This window comes from Macrobrachium nipponense, chromosome 5 (genome assembly GCF_015104395.2).
Source record: "Macrobrachium nipponense isolate FS-2020 chromosome 5, ASM1510439v2, whole genome shotgun sequence".
Taxonomy (NCBI): domain Eukaryota; kingdom Metazoa; phylum Arthropoda; class Malacostraca; order Decapoda; family Palaemonidae; genus Macrobrachium; species Macrobrachium nipponense.
This window is the reverse complement of record NC_061107.1, coordinates 73,466,238-73,475,349: the sequence shown is the minus strand read 5'-3', so window position 1 is coordinate 73,475,349 and position 9,112 is coordinate 73,466,238. Positions and strand designations below refer to the sequence as shown.

The following is a 9,112-nucleotide window of genomic DNA, read 5'->3' as shown; positions in this document are numbered from 1 at the left end:
GGTGTGAAAATATGAAAAAATTAAGTATTCTTTGTAAGGACCGAAGTCAAAAGAAGCTTAGACGAGGACAAACTGCTGAAAAGGTAGTTAAACTCACTCTCTCTCCCAGCAGTACCGTTAGGAAACCTCACGTGTGTGTGTGTACTGTATTAACCAAGGTACTTAAATACGTCAGAGCACCTCACGTGTGTACTGTGAATATTAACCAAGGTCCTTTAAATACACTCAAGAGTATATTTAAAGTACCACGAGTATTAATAAAGGATGTTCTTCGCATCCTTACGACCAGCGCCGTATATACGGCTCTGCTTACGACCTAGTACTAGAACTTAGTCCAGCCGTGAGATTCTCTCTCTCAGATCCACGTTTAAGCTCCTTCGTCTCCTTGATTTTCTGGATCACTTGTCTTGTTGTCCGGATGCTGTCTCTCTCTCCCTCTCTTTATTATCTTCAACTCGGAATGACCGAAAGTGTACCGCTGCTTGGTTTAACAGCCTAGATTTCATAGGCCAAAACTCTCTCTCTCTCTCAGAAACCATCTCCTCGCTCTGAAACACATCGCTGTAGATGCCGATCAATAGACGCTCGTTAATAATGCTGGCTAGAGAGAGAGAGAGAGAGAGAGGAGAGAGAGAGAGAGAGAGAGAGAGAGAGGAGACCCATGGGATCTAGCGAACGAAGTTTAAATCTCTCTCCCTCTCTACCAACTCCTATTCGATAAACTTTCTTGACTTAATTGATAATCTTAATAGGGTTTCCTAGGGAGCTAGTAGATAATCTCTTAAAAGAAGTTCGTTGGAGCTTTTCTCTAGACATTAATATGTATGGGACCGAATAAGCTGAATTGTAGGAGGTATTATATTATATGATCTGACTCTGAAATTCAACAAAATATGTTCAATTCTGCGTATAAATGTTATACAGGTTTTTATTGAAAATAATGGTTATTTCAGCAGCGTTTATTTTGTATTGAGGTTTCTCTATTCTCCATAACAAATAAATACGACTGAAATAGCCATAATTTTTTAAAATAAAACCTGCATTCATGAAGGGCTACTTCCAGCATTATGTTATAAGAACATATAACTATCTACCTATCTATGCGCGCGCATATCCACGTTATACTACCATATAACTATCTACTTATCTATGCGCGCGCATATCCACGCTTTATACTACGAACAAACCTACGCTTCATATTTGCCGCATACTTAGATTAAAAAAAAAAACTTATACCAATGAATTCACCATTAACATCGCCACTCAGACAGCGTCGAAGTTTATACGAAAAAAAATATATTAAAAAAAGGTGAACTACGGAGCGATTGCCAATTAAACTGAAGTAGTTAAAAGTTCTAGACACGGTGGTTTTTTCTTTTTTTTGAGAGAGAGAATGTTTCACGATCGTGAAAGTTTCGAGTAGATTCCACATTTCTCCGACTTAAGTGATTTAAGATATAAGAAGAATATAAGGTTTGGGCCAAAGGGCACGCCGCTGGAACCTATGAGGTCATTCGGCAGAGAGAGGAAAATTGAGAGTAAAGGGAGGGTAGAAATTGAACAAGGTTAAAGTGGATGCTTTTTATTTATTGTTTTATAATTGAAGGCTAAGTTCACAAGCTCCTTACTAGACAGGGTCCTGCTGTGGCATTAGCAACACCTCCTTAACTTTACTCACCTCTTAGAAAATATATAAAATATATACTCTTTCATAGCAGTCCATTCCACTGAGAAATGATGGAACCTGACCTTATAAATGCTGCCTTAAGTCTCTAACTAATACACTAGTTGTAATTGTAGGTCATCAGGCATTGGCGTGACTATTTTAGGGGGGGCCTCACCTGGGGGACAGCTGATTATGAGGGGGCGCCACTGGGCATTCACAAATTAAAATACTCAAGTCTTTTTTTTATCCAAGTCATATGTTAAGACGTGCACGGACGGGATGCCGAATGCATTTTTGTCGAAGGACAAGAAGCAGAAGCCAGGAAGCCGAACGGACAGAAAGCCGAACAGACATAATGCCGAACAGACACAATGCTGAACAGACATTAAGTCGAACGGACAGAGTGCCGATTATTGCTAAGATTACGAAAGATAAATATAAGCAAAAATAATAACAGGATGATAACATTTGCTGAGAGATATAGATAACTTTTCACTAATTCGATAATTACTATTTAACTGCTTGTTTAACAATTACCTAGTTTACTAATACTGCGTTGTAGTTATATATATTTTTTCTTTATTCAGATTTGACTATAAGAAAAAAAAACAATAATAGTTTTTTTTTCTTCAGTCGTTAGGAAATCGATAAGAAGGCTTTTTCTTTGTTTGTTTTGAAAATTTCAGGACACATACAAAAGACAAAAGGAGCAAAATAAAAGTAAAATGCTTGATAATTATTTTATTTCGACAATGTTTTTAAAAGTAAAATATTTAAAAATTGTGAGCCAGAGATCGTAGAAACACTAATCCTTCGTCCTTATCATAAAAACAAAATATGGATTTTATTCTATCGTTAATGGCATCGTATTTTTTGTTAGGTCGTGATATATCAATCCCTGCAGAAGCCTGCTCAATTAGAATTTCATTACATGCTTGTTCATTTCTGATAACCTTTAGTAATTTGGTGAGTGTTGGATGGGTTACATTAATTCTCTTTTTAAAAGCCTGATGCCAGCCTTTAAGGGAATTGTTTGTTCTCGCTAAATTATCATTAACTCTAGTGTGAACAGACCGCAAATCAACATCAAATAATGGTTTCCTCCTTCGACCTCGCTGGATTATCCCTAACCACGTACTTTCGAAGTAAACCAAAAAATCACTTAGTAATTCATCAGTTTCAGCATCTAAGGAATTCACCAATTCGTCAAATAAATCATGCACATCTGCAGGTGGGACGAAAGCAAGTGCTTGTAACTGCTGTAGACCACAAGACTGGATATTCCGCCATAAACATTGGCCGAAATGAAAGAAACAACTTGATATAGATGTATTAGGAAAGTTCTTTTTAATGCTATTTATTGTTGCTCTTTCGAAATCAACAGTTATTGAATCAGGCTCCTGAACACCTCTGCTTTTTAAAAATCCAAAAATTTCGTCATATGTTTTTTCTTCTTTGTTACTGGCAATACAATACACCAATGGCAAGGTTTTACTTTTTAAAACAATGGCATGTATGGTATGAAGCTGTTTGCTTAAAGGAGCGGAGTCAAATGTTCCATCGGCAAACCATGCTTGTTTTTTAGATATAATTCCAAGTTATTTTCTGTCGATAAAATTGTAACAGAGGTGGTTTCATAAAGACGAAAATTCTCGCCACGGGTTGTCATGTCAAGTCCTCACTTTCTTCATTCTTTCTTGCTCGCCTTGCCATTTTTGCGAGTGTTTCTCTTTTAGGTATAGAACCAGCAATGCTGAGCGGCAGTTCTTCCAAGACATTATTTATCACACGGCTTGTTACCTCTTCTGTTTGTTCTGCTGTAGTCTTCATTTTATCCAACTTTTAAAATGGTATTATGAGCACCGTCGGGAGGATGTGAATGATCTGAAGCTTGTCCATGTTCGGTATCACTGATCGTTCTAATTCTACCATCGCACACTTTTCGTCGCTCACATCTCCAGTAAGTAGTTTCTTTAACAGTTTTATCGACAACGTATGAATATCCATTATGAAGCAATTTTCGGCCACCACGTCCTGTCTTAGTGAATTCCATGGTTGAACTCGAAAAAAATAAAATCCATAGTCAAATTTGAATAAAGAAAAAAATATATAACTACAAAGCAGTATTAGTAAACTAGGTAATTGTTCATTAAACAAGCAGTTATATAGTAATTATCGAATTAGTGAAAAGTCAAACTTCATTGAAGACAAAAATCTTAACTATTATTATTTTTGCTTATATTTATCTTTCGTAATCTTAGCAATATTCGGCATTTTGTCCGTTCGACTTAATGTCTGTTCGGCATTGTGTCTGTTCGTCATTATGTCTGTTCGGCTTCCTGGCTTCTGCTTCTTGTCCTTCGACAAAAATGCATCCGGCATCCCGTCCGTGTACCTGTTAAGATGTTAAGGTTGTTCTGAAATATTCAAGACTATCAATTTGTGAATCACGTTTTTATATAAAAGAAAGGAAAGAGATTTATTTCTTACACTTAATATATTAAAACTCGGTTTATCTTCGTATGAAAAATAGAGCCAAACTACTTGATGTATAAAACTTTAACACTAAATAATGATAATGATAATGATGATAATAAAATTGAAAACCCCCTAAAATAATATGACAATTAAGCTTAGGCTTTTACAACAAGCTTCATGAACTCAAAATGGGGCGGGGCACCTGGGAGGCACGCTCTCCTGCAACCCCCCCCCAACCCCCTCCCAAGTTAAGCCTATGTCATCAGGTTGGACTTCCTGATTATAAACAAAAATTTCATTTTATCAGTATGTCCTGCAACATGCAATCGTCTGGGAATCACGTCATCGAACGTCTTGTCATATGTTCAAAAAGATTCCCGTCATTAATCTTGGCATCACAAAGGATTCTGGGAATAAACTGATGATTCAATTTGCTCGTCTCCTTTCTTGGACTTCACTCCTCCTCTGAAGTAACTGTCTTCTATTCATCAATGCATATTGTTGCTGATGCTTCCGTATTGGCTCTTTCAAAAATTTCAATTGTGTCACTCAGTAACTATTTTTCTCCCTGAACTACTTTTCAGGTAATTACCTGTGTCAGAATCCTAAAACACTTATAATTTTGGGTACATTAATTAGATACTGCTATATATTACCATTAACATTTTATTTACCATATTCATAACTGTTTTCGTTAAAAAAATATTCAGAAAAAAGTTATGATCTCCCTTTTCTTCTTAATGTCCTTCTAACATTTTTCCAGTATTGGTTTATTCTGACGAAAGTTATCTATGTCAACCTCTGTAGTAATCTTACAAATCATCTATATAAACTATAAAGTCACTAAGAAATCGCTACACTTTTTAAAACAATTTGGAAACTTATATACCGTAGTATTGAAAAACGTCTCCACTCGAGGTGAAACCAACTGGTATTGACCCTCAATACATTGCCTTAAAAAGTCTTACAACGGACTTCCAAGTCTCTGAGGAAGTTCTGGTTCCCAAATCAAGACCTATCTCAGAGAGCTCTTCCCAATTCAAGACCTTTCAGTATTTCTGTTGATAAACCGGAATCAATTTATGACACACCACAACCTCTGAAAATTTGATAAATACAAATTTTTACAGTAATATAAAGCAGTTTCTAACTAAAGCCAGATGTACCCAAAATTATAACATGACCGTAAGTGGTTTAGAATTCTGACACTTACATATTACCCGAAATAAATTTCAGGTCACGTTTGGGTCTACGCTCTGATTTTCCTTTGACTTTGTATACCACGCACAATAAGCAAAGAGAAACAAATTGAACTCAGATCTGTATTAAGATATTTTCACTTGTATATCAGGTCCACAGTAATATTCAGTGGCGAAGTACGTTGATTTTATCGAAACTTTACACAAGCTTTTGAAACCTGACCCGGGTTCATCATCAGTCTAAGTTGAAGATAAACCCCATACAAGGTTAGAAAGCTCTTCTAATATATTTTTTTTTTTATAAAATCAACAAAATTCACCATTGAATATAATTGTGGACCTGATATATAGCATATCCTGTTCTCGATCTAAAGGAGAAAGACCTGCGACATTTTCATTTGTTGATGCACACGTTTCAAAATGCTGAAATCTATACAGGACTGAACATCCCGCATCAGTCGCCTGGTGATGTACTGACAAAATAATGATCAGGAATAACGACGAAACTCAATTAATTAAATTTGGTATATCACCCATATTCCTCAGTATATAACCCCCAAAAACTAACAAAATTACCTTACAAGCAACAGGCTTCTCACAGCGAGGGCCTATCACTATTCAAATGCTTATGCCCTGCTGAGGGTATGGGTCTCCTACCAACCACAGGCTAATAGTACCCAGCTCACAGCAAGGGTCTGTCACCATCAACAGGGTAATGCCCTGCCCACAGCAAGACTTTTGTCACTACCAACAGGCTAATGCCCTGCTCTCATTAAGGGCCTGTCACCATCAACAGGCTAATGCCATGCTCACAATGAGGGTCTGTCTTCACCCACTGGCTAATGCGCAGCTCACAGCATGGGACTGTCAACATCCACAGGCTATGCCCTGTTCACAGTGAGGGCCTATCACCACAAATAGGCTAATACCCTACTCACAGTAAGGCTTCATCACCACAAACGGGCTAATGCCATGCTCACAGTAAGGACCTGTCACCATCAACAGGATAATGCCCTACTCACAGTACGGATGTGTTACCATCCACAGGATAATGACCTGCTCACAATAAGGGTGTCACCATCCACATTCTAATGCCCAGCTCACAGTATGGGTCTCTCACCATCCAAGTGCTAGAGCTTTGTGAAATTCTGAATGGCAGACCTAGTGGTTCTACTAGCATTATAAGCAGAGTTAATCAATTATAATATGTTGAGGCTGCACGCTTTAAGAAAACGACAGTATTGGAGTGCTTCCTAAAGGGGAAATACTGATAAGATGGGGCCATAAAACTCTTATGTAACCAGGCTTGATGTAAAAGGGACACTAAAATGCAGAATGATATGGGACAAGCCCACAGAGGCCATCAACTTGAAATTCAAGCTTCCATAGAATATGGAGTTCATTAGGAAGTAAGATGAGGTAAAGTGAAATACAGAAAGAAGAGATACCTTATTAAAATATGAAAAAAATAAATTTATAAATTAACAAATTGGCAAAAATGTAGTAAAATACAAGGTGAATAGTATTAGGGTAGTATACTATACATATAATTACCATAAAGGTATCTGGTACATACAAAGCTCATCACTGACTATACCCCATGAACTTTTGAAGTATGAAAACATAATAGGGCCAGTAACAATGATGAATCGCAACTTAAGTGTTGTACGACAGGTCTTTATGTGGCGAAGATGGCTTCATTAACTGACCTGACCTAGAACACCACAAATTAAAGAGAAAAGTGCCGAGATGCATCCTAACCTAACCTATGACGCCAGGTCTTCAAGTGGCCAGGAAACCGGACCTAGATTTGTCTTAATATAAAAAACTATCACAAAAACCTAGTTGCACAGTTAAAATCACTGATTTCTGAAGTAACGCAAAGTCCAAGACATAAACAGATCTGAATTGGACACTATTTCCTGTGAAAGTCATGAAAATCACAAACTCTGAAATACCAAAGCCTGTCCCACATTTGACAGACACTTACTCCTAGTTAAAAATGGGCCAATGTACCTCTATATATATTGTACTTCTGACTTCAGATTGTAAAACAAGGTGAATCTTTCCATACTAATAAATGTTTTATAGCACATGAAAGTCTTCACAGGTCAGAAAAAGGTTACCATTTGTCAATAAAAGCAAGCACTACCCACTGACAGCACATGCCCACATAACATCAAACCAGAAAAATATTCTTTCGTGTTTTACCATACCAAAACCTTGCTTTCCCATCTTTCCCATCAGTCCCCCTTATCGTAGGATAGAGGTGTGGGGCAATCATTCTTGTTGTGGTGACCACCCAAAACCCCGCACTCCCAATGGGTCCCCCTTACCATAGGATAGTGTTTTATGGTAAATTACACGATAATTACAATCGACCCCCAAAAACTATCAAATTGTTAATAAGCAACCAAAATACTATAGGAAACTGCAAATTAAATTAGTAATATCAGACGAGCCACTATTACTTCGATTAACCTGGTATGTTATTATTAAAATAGTTTAATCAGACCACTGAGCTGACAATCAGCTTTCATATGGCTGGCCTCCCAATCTGGTATGACGCAGCAACTATGTTAGTTTAGGATGTCCCTATTTAATGCCATTTCCAGGTTTCATTAATTCCAATTGTCTAACCCTGGCTTCTAGGTTTGAAGTTTCCACAATATTTCGAGAAATAAAGACTGAAAACGACCGTCAATACTGAATTCAGCTCAACAAACATCAAATCTAACCATCATACCCTTGGGGATACCTAGACCCCCTCGCCAACCTTCGAAAAACTTTGGATAACAGTTAGCCTATGCCACCATTTTTTTTACAGGGCTACAACTCTACCAACCCTTTCTGACCGAATTATGGGTGCAAAATTCTATCTCGCCTAAAGACCTCCCTCCCTCCCTCTGCAAACTCCTCATAACGTTTTGCGGGGATACTTACAGGTATCTATCTAGTGTTTCCTCAGGGTCTATGATCTGATCAGCTGCCAAACTTGCTTAGTATTAGTGTAACAATTTTAATAAACATTCCTTCAGTCCCGTATAACAGTTTTTCTTCAATATTGTCCTTGCCGCACTAATACAGGAAATGCCTCTGGATAATTGATGCAAAATCGGATAAAAATAGCACGATTAAAGACCACACCACAGTCAACCAAATTCGAATGGCCGAATGGATGAATATTTTACCCAGCGGAGGACTGACTTCTCTAGAAATATTACTGGAACGAACCTAACTACATAGCAGAAATGGATAGAAAAATTATATGTATGGGGGCAAAATGGTCATATCGAAAAAGAAAAATCTCAATATACTGATACATGCACGAAACTAAACGTTGAATGTTTCAACTTCAACTGTAATCCTGTTCAACGAAACTGGACTGTCTGGAACTACTTCGTCAGTCGGAAAAGCTGTTACACGGCTACCTCCGTTCTATGCAGCACAAATGTTAAAAGTCTTGTTACTTCTAATGGCATTTACTGACGTTCCATGCCAAGTGAAGGCTTTCTTATATGTATAATCTGGTCACAATATCTGTAAGTTCTAGACGAGGAATTTGGTACGATGTGCTGCAACTTGCAAGGCGAAATTAAATTTAAGAGATTTTCTTATTTGGAGCCAAATGGGCGCATTCAGTAAAACACAAAGAGTGACCCAAAAAATTGAATAGAAAAAGCAAGGCTAGGCTTGCATGATAAACAGATCTAGAAGAGAGAGAGAGAGAGAGAGAGAGAGAGAGAGAGAGAGAGAGAGAGAGAGAGAA

The 9,112-nt window shown here is 37.5% G+C and overlaps 1 long non-coding RNA gene across 1 annotated transcript in view; it reads right to left on the bottom strand.

Annotated features, from left to right (window-relative positions):
- The window catches only part of LOC135215409 (uncharacterized), a 47,383-nt gene extending 38,683 nt beyond the window's left edge, over nucleotides 1-8,700 (bottom strand). Inside the window, exon 1 of the long non-coding RNA XR_010314675.1 lies at nucleotides 8,287-8,700. This is a non-coding gene — a long non-coding RNA (uncharacterized LOC135215409). The remainder of the gene's footprint in view (nucleotides 1-8,286) is intronic.
- Nucleotides 8,701-9,112: the final 412 nt, after the last annotated feature.